Below are 13238 nucleotides of genomic sequence, written 5' to 3'. Positions count from 1 at the left end.
GTTTGAGTTTGCCCCAGGGTGGGTGGTTAGACTTGCTGGGAAGGTTGCAGGAGGAGTTAACCTCTTCACCCTAACTTATCAAAATAATTATTTATACTATGATTTTCTATTCCATTTCCTGGTTTCACACCCATGCGCATTGGGAACTGGTGTAGAAAGCCTTCTCTGCCAATCAGACTTAGAAATCCAATGGAAAGAAAAAATTGAAGTAACATTTTTTTTTGAGAATTAGAGAATAATTGTGGGATTTTAAGAAAACATTATGTGATGCATTTTTTTTCCATATTTTATCAATCTTTACATTTCTAAAATCACTACATTTGCAAACAGTTGTTTACTAATCCTTCACGCTCATCCGTGCACTACTCTAAGACAGACCAATTCAGTTGCATCTCACCTCTCCCCCACCCCCACAAAGCAAACGCATGGGACTAGCTATCAACACCTCCCACGGGCCGTGTTAAATTAACACAGAAAGAATAAGACGGTTTCATGATTTGGCTGCTGGTAGAGAAATTTCCATTTCCTGGTTTCACACGCATGCACATTGTGAACTAGTGTAGAAAGCCATCACTGCTAATCGGACTCAGAAATCCAACGGGAAAAAAATTAAAGTAACATTTTTTTTTTCTTGAGAATGAGAGCATTATTATGAGCTTTAAACAAAACCTTATGTAATGCATTGTTTTTATATTTAATCAATGTTTACATTGTTAAAATCACAACATTTTTATTTTGTCAATGATGTTGCATTTTGCTGTATAATTAGACTTTGCATGTGTAATTTATTTGGGTAAGAAACCCCGAAATAAAAAAATATTAATAATTTTTTTTGGGGGGTGGGGATTCTATTCAATACCTTTAACTTTTGGTAGGCTTGGTCAGAGTTAGAGAACCTTTTTTGTTCTGTGTATATCTATCGTAATTCAATAAATATTTTATATTTTTATTAATTGCGCTTGGTTCGTTCCTATGATCAGAGAGCAGTGACCGCCATTTTTTAAACATTTTTTCCTACTTAAACATACCGGCTGGAGCACCCCGATTCAGCGTTACCTGGGCTTGCTATTCATCATATCAGCATACTGGGTAGACATGGAGATCATCTCGTGAGTACTTGCCAGCTGATTTCTAAGGTGTGGGACATAGGGTGTTGTGAGGGAAGCTTATTTGAGCCACGGCGTTCTTCCGTGGGACGCGCTTAATGGTGCGTTCACCGGCACTCCGGTTTTGCTCATTGCTTTTTAGCCCCCCACCCCAAACATGTCCACTGACACACAATAACTTACAGAAAGAGACAGGCTCCAGGCACTCACAAACTGATCCTGATCACTTGCTTGATCAAACACAATGAAAAATCGTGGTCCCAATGTAGAAAAAATTGAAAAATCTTTATTGCAGCATACAAAAGTGACAGTATAAAACCTCCCACACGTTTTAACCAATGATTGGTCTTTCTCAAGGAGTAACAAAATGTGGTCAGCAAGCACTCTATATAGGTGCTGAACAATTAAAATAAACACAATCAGGTGAAATTGATTGTACAATCAAATAATACAACAAGTACTGATTATAGTAAAGGAACCATAATAAAACATGATGCTGGAAACATATCAATATAAAGATAATGATTGTGCAGAACCATATTGCTCAGGATTATATCAATAAGACTTATCAATATATAAATGCTTACAATTAATGTTTCAACAGTAATAAGATATAGATAATGAAATCTGATACCGTGATGATTAAGCTAATACCCCTGGCCTGGATCATTGTCATGAATCATGATATAAAGATCCACAAAGTATTCTGGAATACTATAATAACATTCCCAATGAAAAAATAATATATAAAAGTCATAGACCCCATGGTAAGCCAAAGGGATGGCTGGTAATGAAAGTGAATATCTTAAGCAAAGGCCAATGATTGCTTATAAGGAAAAAAATCAACACACTTATATAATAGTAATAAGTATCCATCATTAATAGTGTATAGTCAATGATATATTGAAGCATTCCAATTCATAGAAAAATAACTGGATTGCATTCAAATCAAACACCCAATAATCTATGATATTTATAGTCTCAAATAGTAATAAAGAATGACAGAAAACTTGTGTGTGAAGAGACAAATAGATGATGGATTGAAAAACATAACCAAGCTGAACTAACACAATGGTAGCGACGGAATATAGAGTATATAGAAAAAAGGGAGGAGCCTTGAAGAAATAACATGAAAATGGTTCTGCATCATAAGAAGCAGTTGACATCCCACTCAGAATTCAGTCCAGCCGGTTGGAGTGTCCCTAGAGTGAAGATCCAAAAGACTCACACTGATCACACATCCATCTAACCTGGAGCGCATGGCAGATTTCTACATTGTATAACTTACAGAAGCCTGCATTTGTATTACAATCCCTGTATACACTGCTGCAAGCGATCAGAACTGAGAAGATACATTGTTGTTTTTTATTGCTACTGATAGAGCACCAGAGCTTTGAGGTTCATTCCTTGTTTTTCTCTATTATGTAATGCATTGTTTTCATATTTAATCAATTTTTACATTGTTAAAATCACAAGTGATAACTTTTATTATATTTTAAAACAGGTGCCTAATATAAGGCAAGGTCTAGAACATCACTCCTGATCCCAAAACAACGGGAGAAGGAAGAACCAATCAAAATCAGGTTTGTGGCAACATATGATAGGAGCTGGAGTGGGTATAGAAATATTCTGCAGAGGCACAGGCATCTTCTGAGAACAGACCCGGATCTCGGAAAAATCTTGGGGCCCGATGTTAATATTGTTAGCCGTAGGGCCCCTAATCTCCGGAACAAATTGGTACGAAGCCACTACAACATTGGTGGACAAGCCAGTTTTCTATCAAGGGCTCCACTGCATGGGTTTGCGGCCTTTAAATCCTGTTCGACATGTAAATATCTGTGTTTTATAATTCTACACAAATGGTAAGTTACACTATTCGTTCGGTACTAGGCTGCAGATCGAAGGCTGTTGTGTAGTGCTTGAGATGTTCATGTCCTATGCTGTACATAGGTATGACAACACGGGAGCTTTACTTCCGTGTTCTCGAGCATGTGCGCAACATTAAGAATACCGAGCAGGTTTTTATCAAGGGTCGTAAACTCAAGACAGTGGAACGACATTTCAGAACTGTGCATAACTCTGACTTTGGCCTTTAAAAGGCGCCATCCAATCAGTATGTCTAGCTGCAAAAGATAAGCAATAATAAATTACAAGTATGTGCCATTTTTGTGTGCCAGAAATGCATTAAATTTGTCCATCAAGATTTCATGGTGTAAAATACAAATGCAAGAAGAGTAGACACAAGCAATTTTTAATGGATTCATATGTTTGCACATAACACACACCATACAAAGCATAGTAAAACGTGCTCCAAATGTAAGAACATAAACAGTGATAATGTTGTATCCATTTAATTAAGCGGTCTTTGATTCCTGAAGTGATATAGAGAGATGGAATGCTGTATATAAGGCCCAATCAGTAAAGTCAAATAGGAAAGATACACTCCTTACCATAGTGAGCCCCTATTTTTGGATGTAGATACAGTAAGACCCACCAATAAGTAAATCAGGCTTCAAGAATACTATTCCTCCCCTCCCCCACCCTTTAAATCATCCAGGATCTTTTATTCCAAATTGTTGTGTATGTACTGCTCTTTTTGGTAAAAAGCCCTCTTATACATGCAATTGTAAAACCTAAATATCCAGCAATTAGCATATTCGCTCAACTGCTAAACCATTCCACAATATGTTGCCTAATCAATGCTGACTGCTTTTGCCAGCATCAGCAAAAGACAACGTACCACTGACTAATGTAATGTGACACTTTGCCTCCCAGAGATTTACATTAAATTGAGAATTGTTTTTATTACTGAACCAAGGATTAACTGTGATAGAATTCCCCAAGAGTGTATTTTTAATACATTTATTGAGAAGTTGGGGATCATTTTTTTTCTTCATTGCATTAAAAAAAATCTGCAGTAGCACACAAATATATGAACTTTCCTTTTCTAATTACTACGTTTTTTGGGGGATATTTTTTCCTGCTGTGTTGATGTAAGTTTCCTTTGGTGCTTAATACAACAAAAGCAATGCTGTTATTAAACAGAGTAACCAAACACTTGAATTGGCTATAGATACAGTATAATGGCTGTAATTGTAGACACGGATACATTTTGGCAGGAAATCCATAACACAATACAGTATTTTGGAGAAAGTCCATTTAAACAAACAAAGTATGCCAAAAGTCATGAAAGAATTTACATCATCCGCGACCACGTTAGTCTGTAGAATAATGACTGCTAAATCTGCATGTGCTGATTATAGGCCTACTTAAAATTATGTTTATGTTGTGACTAAGTTATATACCTGCCTGTGTTTACAGTTATTTCACCACATGAAGCATAAGTTTATCTACAGTACTGTATGTGGAGGTATACGAGTCAATTGAATTTGTCTCTCTCTTTCTTTCTCTCTCCCTCCATCACTTCCCTTCCCTCGATCTGCAGGCAGGATGAAAACATATACATACAGTACAGTAGTCAGACCATATCACTAGTCATAGGAAAAGGCATTAAAACAATGGGAAGTTCATGTTCACTGAATGACCAGCGAGTGTCAGGAAACAAACTGTCTTGCAGCACTGTACCACATTATTAGCAGATGAGTTACCTAGCTGCTGGTTAGCTCTGAAGTGTAGAGGACTGCATTTTATCAGAAAAATGAGGGGCTAAATTACAGATATATTTTTATCCTTGGATCTAGGTCCCCCCCCCCCAAAAGCCATCTTCTATGTATATGATTCACAAATGTTCAACTGTCTGTCAGGCATCTCTTACAATCTTTTTGCTACCAGATCATGTTATAATGCAATGCCAAGCTCTTCGCAAGTATTTTCTGTAAAATTGCCAGATATTTGAATTGCAAAAAATTTAACTTTAGTCTCTCTTTTGATCCCCACTCACAGACTATTTCTACCATTGCCACCCATCTAAAATCTTATAAATGACTTAAAGCTTACAATTTAAAACATGCTCTCTATGCCCAGGACATACTTGAAAACGAGAGGTAACTCTCAATGTATTACTTCCTGGTAAAACATTTTATAAATAAATAATGTATTTATTCAATATTAACTTCCACAAATACAGTCCTTTCCTCACTTGCATACCTGTATGTGCACAACATTGCTATAGTACAGTGTTGTTCCTGAGAAAAGAAAATGAAACAATAAGAACATGAACATTTTGAACAGAAATGAAGTGTGAACATTTTTAACAGGTTGACATAATGGGACAGTTTATTTTTAGAGTAATTATGAGTTAGTAAGGAGAGTCCTTGGAAAAATAGGTTATCAGAAAACTTATTTTCTTGGCTATCCCATGTCAATCTTTGTTATGTCCTTTGAACAGCCTGTGTGCTGTGTGAAGGACATGGTACTGAAACATTGAAAGAAACGCTAAATCCCTGACTTTTCCATTGAGATTCAAATATCCATTCAGCTAGTTGCCTGCAAAATGTTAAGTAAAGCTATAATTGGAATCATTTCCGTTCATTACAAAGCATCTTCAACAAAAACATGTTAGTCACATACAACACGTGGACCCCTTCATCGAAACAAGTACTGTATACATATACTACAGTTAATACTGATTATATGCTCCTGTAGCAGGGTCCCTTCCTGATTGGAATCATTTCCGTTCATTACAAAGCATCTTCAACAAAAACATGTTAGTCACATGCAAGAATTCCCTGCTTGAGGAGTTGTTACATTTGGCACATCTGGGACCACGCCAGTCGGAAGAGGGACCTCTGAGGAGCAGGTATTGTCCAGGGAGCAGTGCTCCCCTGGGCTAGGCCAGACCTTCACCTTAGGCCCCAGTTAGGCCCCGACTCACTGTAGCTTGTGGCTGCTATAGGGAAAGCCCATAGTCAGGGACCTTTTCCTAGTAGTTCATATAGTCAGGTACATCACCAGGGAGATGCCACGCTGTTCCTGCAGCCTGTGGTCTGAGAACAGATCAGCTACACGGTAAAGACGGTTAGGTGATATTATCCATGCCGGAATTCACACCACGCCGGAATGGACGCCATCACGGACGACACCGTTGGATCAGATGGATCCTCTTTGTTATTCTGCAATACCCAGGTGCTGGTGCCCCCGGGCAGGTACCTAACCATGTGCACTACAACTCCACGGGATAGCGATATCTCCAACACTTTGGGTGGGCCATAACATTGGGAAAGGGACATCAGGGAATTGGTACCTGGCACCCAATGTACTCTGGGGACACTCACTCTGGTTTGAGTCTATATCACTGTGTGGTACAGGGTACCAATATTATTGTGCTCAGTAAAGGTTGTTAGCATATATTTGTGTGCATGCATTATTAGTATTGTTCCTGTAAGAGGATTATCCCACCCCGTTGGGATCCCTTGCAGGTGGAGGTGCTTTCACCTGACGAATCAGGTACACCCAAGGCTCCCAGCGGCAGAGGTTCAGGCCTTCTGTGAGCCACAGGTAATGCACCAACCACACTGTAGCCACCACATCTTCCATGGGGGGCGGGAAGTGTGCTACATTTGGAGGCTCTGCTGAGATTTCAGACCTGGGGTACCCTACTCAAAAGTCAAAATTAGATGTTCATATCCCCAGCATGTTCTCTCCGTCCAAACAACAGGTTCACGACTGGGTGCTGGAACTGAAGGAGTCTCCATGCCACGTGGTCGCTGTGGGGAATGTGCCCTCTGGCATCACCCTCCGAGAAGTCGTTGACTGACTCAGGCCCCTCCCAGGGTTTTCCCATGTCCGGCTAATAGGGCGAACATGGGATCCCACTTTCCGCTGGTACATCCTCATCATGGTGACCCACCATGAAGTAAGGGAGTACTGCACCCCCGTGGCCCTACACATTCTGGGTGCCCTACCTCCAGACTGTCATCTTTCCTGAACTGTTCCTGCCAATGGCGACTTCCAGTCCCAAACTCTGCCAAAATGCCCTACCATGAGGAAATTCTCCGTCTCTCCTGCGCTCCCAGGAAGTACAATGCTTTGCTCACAGGGTGCCCACTACTCCAATCAGATCATCTACACAGTATTTTTTGTTTAAATTTTGGCTATAAGCAGTGGTGTGCCATCTATATCTTCTTTTATACCGGATTGGGTTTCATGACGTCACGTTACGAGAGCTTCCAGATTCCACAGGATTCGGAGGGCCAACGCTTGTAAAGGTAAGATAAATATTGAATGTATGTATTTTTATTTTTACAGGTTTTTTGATTGGATTTTCCTTTTTTTATGTTTTTCAATGCCCATTGACTGCTAATGTATTAATCTGTGCCTGTTTAGGGTACAGATGAATACAGTGGTAGTCAATGCATTTTTTTCCAAATGTATTTATTCTACTGACTGTTATTTTCTCTATTTCTGTTTATTGTTTTGATCAAATTGTTTTGTATTGTGATGGCTTGTTTAAAAAAAAATTCAGATTGTTCAGCGTTTTTATTTCATGATGTATTTTGTAGGCTACTGGTTTTAATTGATGTGTTGCCTAGTGTGTATATTAATTGTTGTGTTGGTTACTGCTTTTATGTATTAAATGTATTGTTTGGCTAGTGGTGTGATTTATTTAACTGAATGCCTAGTGGTTTTATTTCTTTAATTGAATGCCTAGTGGTTTTATTTCTTTAATTGATTGGCTTGTGGTTTTATTTAGGTCATTCATTGGTTGGCTAGTGCTTTTAATGTTTGATTTTGGGGGTTTAGGTTCTTGATGTATATGATTGATTATTGTGTATTTTGGACATTCATGCTTTTGTATTAGGGTGACCATTGACTGCTATAGTAGTTTATCATGCCCATATAATATGGGTCTGTTGTACTACTATGTCCAGGTTGGGTGGTTAGGCCTCCCGGGTGGGTAGCGGGGGAGGGTGGGTTAACCCTTTAATTACTATAGTGGTTATTAACTGCTAGGGTGATTAAGGGGTTAGGGGCCATTAGATTATATTTTTTATGTATTCTTTCTGGCAACGGAGGACATGGCCCTGCAGTATGCTGACAAGGATGCCCTTCATAATGGCAGGGATAAGTAGAATGGTTTATTTACTTTATTTATGCTGGCTTGCTAATGTTTTGCTTAATAATGAGTAAATAATCTATTATCCATATATGGATAATAGTTATTTTGCACATTACTCATTACACATTGCAGTATGTGTTTGTGGGGGTGGGGGGAGGTGTATTTATTGAAATGTAGGCCATCTTTATTTATTTTTACAACACGAATTGTACCGCAGGTTAGCGGGGACCCACGGGGACCACCCGAGGACCCCCAGACGCCCACAGGGACAACCTGAGGAACCCCAGACACCTGCAGGGACCACCACAGACAACTACGGGGATAACTCGAGGGCCCCCAGACACCCATAAGGACCAGCCAGGGACCCCCGCCAGCCTCTGGTATTAATCCTGTGTATAAAAAATAAATTATGGTTTTATGTGGGGGCACAGGGTTAGCCGCTAAGGTAATGAAGTTGCCTGGAAATGCATTTTTCATGCATATGATTCATGCCGGAGGTGATATTAACGGGTTTCAGCTCCGGAGTCTTCTGGTACGAATCCTCTGCAGTAAAAATGCATTTTTTTTCCTAAGTGCCGTCTCGCCGCTTATCGGCAGCTTCTCACCACCTTCTTGTCAACTTTTCCTTGCGAGACGATTTGGAGAGGAAATCTCCATTCTAGAGCGGTGATTAGCCTCGATAAGCTAATCGGGGCTACTAGAATAGCGCAAGTTTGACAAGCTGCCGATAAAAAAAAAAATCCAGGCAATTTTTTTTGACGAGAAGCTCTCTTATTGCCGCCTTATCAGGGCTTACTGAATAGCAGTAGCCTTTTTTGGCGATAAGTGGCTTATCGCTGTTAATGCATGAGGCACATTATCTTGATAAATAAGTGTCTTTATGTTCCCTCCCTAGGCATTAAATAAATTTGGCTGAATTAAACATTATTGAGACAGCCAGGATACACGGTTTTAGGGGTTGCTACCTGGGTTTGACCTTTATTTTGTGATGCCAGCTTGTACCCTTACTGTCGCAGTGTATATACGGGATATCATTATCATATATATATATATATATATATATATATATATATATATATATATATATATATATATACTGTATATAAACATATACATGCATTTTAGTTTAGTGTGTTAAAAAGTTTCCTTGTTTACATTAAAGGTATATTTTAACAAAGTCATCTTTTTATCTCTATGTACAACAAGAATAAACTTTTCGAAATTGTGATATTCAAGATAACCAACAAATATTAATTTTATACATACTGTAAACTAAATGCATTCACCTATGTTTGCCAATGCATTGGGTATTCCTTAACCCTTCCATTGTTAGAGGGGCCTTTCTTTAACAGTTTTTAAAGTTAAATCTAATGAGGCTGCCATGAAAGGAGGGTATGGCATAGAATCAGTGCTACAGATATAACCCCTTATACCCAGGGATGGAACTTTCTCAGGAATCTGGTCACCAGGGCGCCTAACATTTCACCCCTTCTGCCTGTGTTGCAGCGCTGACTGATCCTACTTTTCTATCGCAACATGTATGTGTGTATATATATATATATATCTTTATTTATATAGCACCATCTATATACATAGCGCTTTACTGCAGAAATACACATGACATAATAGGAATAAGCTCTTCGACATAAAAAGTAACAATAGGAAAATGAGTCCCTGCCCTGAAAGCTAGAAATCGAGGTGGTAAGTAGGGAGAATTTATAGAGACAGTAGGAGGGTCGTATGGTAAGTGCGTCTGCAAGGGGTAATGATAAATTAGTATGAGATATATAGTATCAGCCAACGGAGCTACCCAAATGCTTCATTAAAGCAGTGTGTTTTAATAGTTTTGGATTCCAATGAGGAAAAAAGTGGTGCACACTATGGGAAAAACAGAGTTCAGCACATCAATTGTATATTGATGGTAAGTGCATTCCAGAGGTGTGGGGCAGTACAGATGTAGCCAGCTTTACCGTTCGTGTGGCCGTGGGTGAAACGACCGAGGGTGCTGGGGTAGGTGGCTTCCGCGACCACATTGCAGGGGGTCCATTCTTGTTAATGTGACCTCCAATGGTGTTACTCCTTCCGGGCCACATTTGGCTCGATCACAGGGTTGCAGCAATTGTGGCCATGCGAGACATTAAGTCTAGCTAAATCTGTAAGTGAGAAAAGTTTTAGGTGGGAGAAGGGTTTTAGATACAAAAGGGGCAGACTGAAGGGAAGACATCCTTGAGCAGAATGCAAGCGTCAATCAGGTGTATAGTGAGAAATTAGGACTGAGATATAAGGAGGGGCAGAGGGGTGTATAACCTTAAAAGAGAGATAGAAAATATTGTAAGTAATATTGGATTTATTAGGACGTCAGGAGAAAGATTTTTAGCAGGAGAGACGCCACAATAAGATTTAGGAGAAAGTAAAATTATTCGAGCAGCAGGGTTTCAGATAGATTGTAGGGGAGACAGGTGAGAGGTAGGGAGACTGGACACTAGAAGGTTACAATAGTGGAGACTAGACAAAATTAGGTTCTGTGTTAGAGTTTTAGTAGTAGAGCAACAGAGAAAAGGGCGTATCATTGCAATGTCAATGAGGAAAAATTGACAGGACATTGTGAATGTGAGAGGAGAATGTGAAGGAGGAGTTAAATGTGACACTTAGGCAGCATGCTTGTGATACTGGGTGTATGATAGTGCTGCTAACAGTAATGGAGAATGAGGCAGTAGGGTCAAGTTTGGGAAAAATTATGATGAGCTCTGTCTTTGATATGTTAAGTTTGAGTCATTGAAGGGCCATCCCTAATGATATACTGTAGCAGATAGACATTCAGAGACATTGGACTCTACAATAGGTGTAAGGTCAGTGTTTGAAAAGTAAATTTGTTTGTCATCAGCATTGAAATGATATTTGAACACTAGAAATTGATAAGATCAACTAGACAGAGTGTGCAAAGGGAAAAGAGAAGACGACCCAGGACAGACCTCTATGGTACGCCTACAGAGGTATTAGCAAATAATCCAGGATTGAGCTCCGTTATGGATATCAAGAGTATGGAGAATGTGAAGGAGAAAAAGGTGGTATAAGATTGTATCAAAGAATGCAGTTAGATCAAGTAATATAAGCAAGGTGTAATGACCTTGGTCTTTGGCAGCATGGGGGTCATTAGTTATTTTTGTGACAGCAGTGTGGAAGCCAGATAGGAAAATGGAACAAGTGAGATAATACAAGGCGTTAGGAGTTTAGAGGGAAAAGGGAGGAGGGAGACAGGGCTATAGTGAAAGGTAGGATCAAGATTACTGTTTTTGAGTAAGGGTATAATTGTTGTGTGCTTGAGGGTGGTGGGAAAGGTACCAGAGTGGACGGACGAGTTAAAAATATGTTTGTGTAGGGATCACAGTGGGAGCAAGAGGTTTGAGGAGACGTGAGGCATTGGGGTCAAGAGGGCAAGTGGTTAAGGGAGAGGAGGAGATTAGCAGCAACACTCCACTGTGAAAGTGGAAAAAGAGTGAAGGAAGACAGGAGGAGAGTTAGGAGAACAGAGGTGTAGAATATGAGGAGGATAGAAAGGGAATGTCTTGATGAATGAAGTCCACCTTTGTCTTGAAATAGTCAGCATAGTCCTGAGGTGAAATAGGAGGAGAAAAACAGGTAACAGACGGGGGTCTGACTAGAGAGTTAAAGACAGAGAAGGGGCAGTGTGGGTTACACTTGTGAGTGTTGATCAGTGAATAAAAGTAGATTTGTTTAGCCTGGGAGAGGGAAGAGCTGAAACAGTATATGATACATTTGTAGTGAAGGATCTCTGCAAGAATATGAGGCTTTCAGAGAAGCGAGTGCAGGAGCGGAGCATGCGTTTATGGTAGTTTAGCCAAGGTCTGGGATTAGAAGGGCATAGAGAACGAGGGGCAATTAGATCAAGAGTGTAGGATAGGGCAGAGTTGTAGTCCATGACCAGGTGGTAAGTGTCTGTAGCAGAGAAGAGAGGGATGAGCGCAAAGTGGAGTGAAGAGCTGGTAAATTAACGGAACACAGATCTCTGCAGAAATTAGGGTTAGATGGTAGTGAAGAAGGGGAGAAGTGAGTGAGAAAATAAAATGACATGATGGTTATAGAGAGGAAAGGAAGAAATGGAGAAATCAGAGTTAATTTTTTTATGTGAAAATGAGGTCCATGTAGTGGGTGCTGGCTGCGGTCTACAGGTGAAGCCCAAAAGACGAGGAAATAGGGAGAAAGTGGGAAGCCCAAAGGAGAGAGGGGTCATGAGTATGGCAGTTGAAGTCCCCATGGAGAAGAGAAGGTTAGTCGGAGGAGGAAAATAAGGAGAGCAAGGATTCCTAGAAAAAGACAGAAGGGGGGGGGGGGTTGAGTACAAGTAGGTGAGCGATAGATGACCACCATCTGGAGAGGGAAAGGAGAAAAAAGCAGGACAATGTGAGCTTCAAAGGCATAAAAGAAAGAGACAGAGGCATAGGAAGGGTTCGGTAATGGCAGATTGAGGAGAGGGGCCCCACGCCTCCACCCTTGCCAGAGTGTGGAAAGAAGAAAGGCCACGATAAGAGAGGGCAGCTTCCTGTGCAGATTCAAACTGAATCGCCAAGCCTCGTTTATTGCAAAAAGGAGCAGAGAATGAGAGAAGAAGAAATTCAGACAGACAGGAACTTGTTAGAAATGTAGCGAACATCAAAACATTGGGCACGCTGGGACCAGTCATGGTCAAGTCACATCCGTGACAATGAGTAGTACATGGGAGAGAATCGGTAAGCAGGAGGCAGAGGCACGTGAGGGCTGGGGAAGGGAGTGAGGTGGGGAACTCTAGCACTGTACCCGCCCTTCTGTCTTTGTATGTAAGTGAGCGTGTGCGTCTGTGTCAAATACACACTGACACACACACACTGACATACAGAGCTATGAACAGGGGAGGGGGATTTTTAGGATCCAAAGTTTTGCATTGGGGGTGGGGGGGGAGGAGAGACCAAAAGAACCATGTAACTCCCAGTGCTGCTCAGCAAAACGATGTCTCCTAAAAATTCTAGTTGGCACCTACATTTTTTAGATTTTCGTCCACCCTTGCATGACTACCTGTAGCACAAATCACGTTTTTATACAGTCAAGTACTGTAGTGT

The 13238-nt window shown here is 40.4% G+C and overlaps 1 protein-coding gene across 5 annotated transcripts in view; it reads left to right on the top strand.

The window, feature by feature from the left end:
• TUSC3 (tumor suppressor candidate 3) overlaps positions 1 to 13238 on the top strand; it is a 369252-nt gene that overhangs the window by 100137 nt on the left and 255877 nt on the right. The window contains exon 1 of one of the 5 annotated variants that reach the window (XM_075565936.1): positions 2670 to 2689. The exons of the other annotated variants lie outside the window; for them this stretch is intronic. The gene's annotated coding sequence lies outside the window, so the exon portion shown is untranslated. Of the gene's footprint in view, positions 1 to 2669; positions 2690 to 13238 lie in introns of those variants that run through there. 5 annotated transcript variants of the gene reach the window in all.

Source organism: Ascaphus truei, chromosome 1, assembly GCF_040206685.1.
Source record: "Ascaphus truei isolate aAscTru1 chromosome 1, aAscTru1.hap1, whole genome shotgun sequence".
Taxonomy (NCBI): domain Eukaryota; kingdom Metazoa; phylum Chordata; class Amphibia; order Anura; family Ascaphidae; genus Ascaphus; species Ascaphus truei.
Note: the sequence above shows the minus strand (reverse complement) of the source record. Positions and strands in the feature narration are given on the sequence as shown.